The following is a 4,325-nucleotide window of genomic DNA, read 5'->3' on the forward strand; positions in this document are numbered from 1 at the left end:
AAAGAGAGAAGTAACAGATAGCAACTAAAAAGAGAGCGAGGAATAAAGAAGAAGTGAGATATAACAAAAGAAAATGTGAGAGGAGTACATATGGCAACGTCAAGAGAGAAAGGATAAAAGAGAATGAAGGGAAGTATGTGTGTGTGTGGGGGGGGTAAGTGTGTAATAAAGAGCGACGCAAAGAAAAAAGAAAGAGCAAACAAAAGTGTAAGAAGAGAAATAAAAAAAAGCAACACAAAGAAAGAGAAACAAGGTTTATACAAATGCGAGAAGATGGGGATGAAAGAGAAAGCAGAATTAGAGAAAAATAGGTGGAAAGTCTGTGGAAGAGAGAAGTACAAAAAAAAACATAATCGAAAGATCTAGAAATGAAAACGTTTTTTATGTATTCCGATTTGCGTTCTATTTTCGTTTGAATTAATAACTTAAAAATTTTATACCGGAAGGAACCGTGGAAATTCCACGAACGAGAAATATATTGAATTAAAAAATATATGTTTATAAAGCTGATATTTTTCTGAATAAAACAAACAATTTAACTTTTTGAGCAAAAAACCCCCCAAAAAACAAAAACAAAACAAAAACAAACAAACAAACAAAAAAACATAAAACAATTACACGTAACAAATATAAGTTTATTAACATTTCTATTAAAATAGTGTCTATTGCATTTTAAATATAGAACTGATCCAAAATTAGATAAATTCATAAGTACTAATAAATACTCACAAAGTAATATTGTGCTACATAGTTCAATATAAATAATAAAATCACATTGTAAGAGACAATCTTTAATTTATCCTTTCAAATCGGCACCTCTTAGCAAACAATGTTCTTTTTTTGCCCTGTTCTTCCGAAATGCTACCTTTTTACGTGATGTTTCACTGACTTCTTCCTTTAGTGAAGAACCGCTACACGTCGAAATGGCTAAGAGTTCTTTTCTCACACAATTACAATAATGATCATATATTATTATAATGATATTGAAAACGAGGCTACCTCAAAGGGAGGTCACTCGCATATTCTTATCCAGCATTGTAAGACTGTCTTTTTCAAAGCCAAATTTCGCGAATTTAGCATTTAAAAAAAATCAGTTTGGCCTTCAAACATTGTATTTGGCCTTTTTCAAAGCATAAGGTACGAATTAAACAAGGAAAAAAAAACATGCATCAGATATCAGCAGGAATCGTGGTCGTATTGGAATTATATGTAGCACGTTTGTATATAGTCCTATAATGTCTGACTTAAGAGGGGAAAATCAACTTATATACAGACATATATATGTGCATGTGTGTGTGTGTGCATGTGTGTGTGTGCTCGCGCGCACGCGCGTGTGTAGGAAAACATAACGGTAAGCAGCCTTTCATCCATTGTATATCTGCATCAATAGATGACATCTTTCGTCTGTTCAGCATGATTGGCTGTATAGTTGCTAATGCTGACCTTCCAAATTTAATTGTTTTATGAAAATCAGAAATATTGTGCGGGGGATGTTTTTTTTTTCTTCAAATAAGTGAAAAGATTTATCTTAATCTGAAATTTTAATATTGACAAACCTTCTTCGGTGGCAGGGACGTGTCAGACAGTAATCAATAAACTTACTCCACTCGAAAGACGGGAAGCAGTGTCCTGGGAGTATGGAACTCCTGGAATTGCCCAGGACATTTCAGCCTTTTTTCAGTCAATAGAGAAAAGACCATTTCAAAAATTGCTTTGATCCAGCCCGTGCATGCATCATGGTATATTGTTCAGACACACCTCTCTACAGCGGCACCTTAGACACTCAAGGATAGTGTCTTGTAGGCATTCACATTCGTGTGTGTGTGTACGTGTACATCAATGGAATACGCATGAGGATATGTCTACAAATGGCTATTAACGTGTCTTTCTTTTGCGATTACAGAGTACTAACAGGCCGCCCAGCGTAGCCCGGTCGTAGAATACGCATAAATATATTTAATTTATGGAGATTTCGCAATCATTAGTATTTAAACCAATCATAATTATTTAAACCAATCATAATTATTTAAACCAATCATAATTATTTAAACCAATCCTCTACTGATTGTTATATTGTACCCAATAAATTATTAATAATAATAAAAAAACGGAAAGAAACTGAGACATGTGCATGCAAGTATTATGTTGTTTTTTTCTAAACAGTTTTCTTCTTGTAAGTAAGGAAAAATACTCGAGCTGAGATCGAAACAAAAACATAAAGACAGTGAGTCCAGTACGATAACCGCTACGCCGGTTTGCCACGATCTTTAAAAAGTGTTTTCAAACCTACTTATTCTTAACATTAATCTGTGATGTGAACAATTCACGCATGCGGAGTCGTGAAACAGTTGACAAACAGACAAAAATCTGACATCCCACCAAGTACTAATTTATCGATTTTTACCTATTAGCAACAATTTTTTTTCCGGATGAAAACCGGTTAAAAAGTTTTCCACATCTCTGAATACCAAATTTCCAATCCGTAAATAAAAAAATCCGTTGAGTATATAGGTTGAGAGTTGTTCTCACACACACACACACACACACACACACACACACACACACACACACACACACACACATTCTCACTTTTATAGATACATAGATATTTTCGAACTGTGTATATGTGTTTGGTGAACGGGTATATGAACTCTTATGGGTATGTAAGCCAATTACACCAGTCGAAGATACGTGCTCGAAAATAAGCCTCGGAGAAACTAGGCTATTGTGACGGCGATTGCCTTTATTCTGTCGGGCTATAGTATTTGTTCCGTTAAGCCATAGAAGATCGCCTCGATCAGGTCTCTCTATCTCGCCTTCGGAAGGAGTTTATGGCTAACTGGTAGATGCGCTATCATTGAAGAATTTTTTTTGAGATGTCCCGGAAATGGCTCTATTTGTTTGAAGCGGTTGAGTGATCCTGGTTACTATTACTATATAATTTATTCAATCACCTTCAGTGTTTGTAGACCTGGCTGGTAATATGCTTAAGCTTTAGGATTTCGGCATATTTTTCGACGTATCTTTTGACATCTCTCTCAGGCTGCGATACCTGCCGGTATTTATCGTTTACGCCAGCCAATCATATATCTTTTGAGGAGGACTCCGTCCAAGAAATGCTAAGCATTCGTTGATAGAAACAAATACATATTCAATACATCACGTTGAGACCTAAAAAACATTCACTGCCGCTGCTAGTTCGTACAACTCTTCTAAAAAGTTTTCCATCTAAAGAATTAATTAAATGCATTTGTTTAGATAACCGAAGTTGGTGTTGTTGCTTGCTACAGAAACAAAATGGTGTGCAAAACTTACTAAAAAAAAAAAAAAAAAATATGATCAGAAAGATATTTTGTGCTTTTTTCATCTCTCCGTCTCCAATGATCTCCACGACCAACAAATATTATTTTGGGTCCCTCAGGCGTATCTTTTTCTCGTTTCGCTCACGTAACTCCGTTCATCCATTCGAGTATGTTTTTTTTTTCGTCTTCTCGTTGAGTTAGCTCCCTTGGCTAATCAGTGGTCGGCACTGAAGCTTGTCGAGTGATTGGAGATTTTGAGATTGTCAGTCAGTGCACACACAAAAGAAAACGTACGTAATACACATTAACCTTTTTCATGAAACCAGAACAAATCTGGTGATGCGACCAAATTGTTTGCCTTACTACTCTTTGTTCTACAGAGGCATCATCTCCTCCTTTCATTTACCCCCTCCACATTTTTTCTATACGCACCCTTCTTTTCCCCACACATTCTTTCTGTTCACATCCTTCTTACTTTCTCCTTTTCACCTTCCGAATCTCGACCTCTTTCTTTTTTCTTTATTTCCTATTCTAAACATTTCCCCCCTCTTACCCCTACCACTAATCATCCTCCTTATTTTATCCTACAAACACTTGCCAATAATCCTATCCTTTCTCTATTCCTTTATCTCTCTTTCCTCCTTCCACATTCTCTGCGAATCCTGCCTGCCCCCTCGCGTCCATTTCTTCACAACTAACTCTCGCATTATCTTTATTTCTCTTCCCACTCCCCCTTCCTCTACATTTTCACTTTTCGCGCCTTTCTTACCTTTTCCTTTCTTCCCCTTTCGCATCTCGGTCTCTCTTTATTTCTTTCTGTCTTTTTTTTTTTTTATAATACCCCTTTTTCCTCTTACAAATTCCCACCGTTCTTCTTCTGGCCTACAAACACTTGCCGAAAATCGTTCGACACTTTCAGCATCAGACGCCATTTTTTTTAATATGTTCTCTCTTATTTTGCTTGTTTTTCATTATCAACCCACTGCCCGGATTTATATTTCATACAGTCCACTGAATAAACAC

Source organism: Euprymna scolopes, chromosome 2, assembly GCF_053919585.1.
Source record: "Euprymna scolopes isolate OS-2025 chromosome 2, ASM5391958v1, whole genome shotgun sequence".
Lineage (NCBI taxonomy): Eukaryota > Metazoa > Mollusca > Cephalopoda > Sepiida > Sepiolidae > Euprymna > Euprymna scolopes.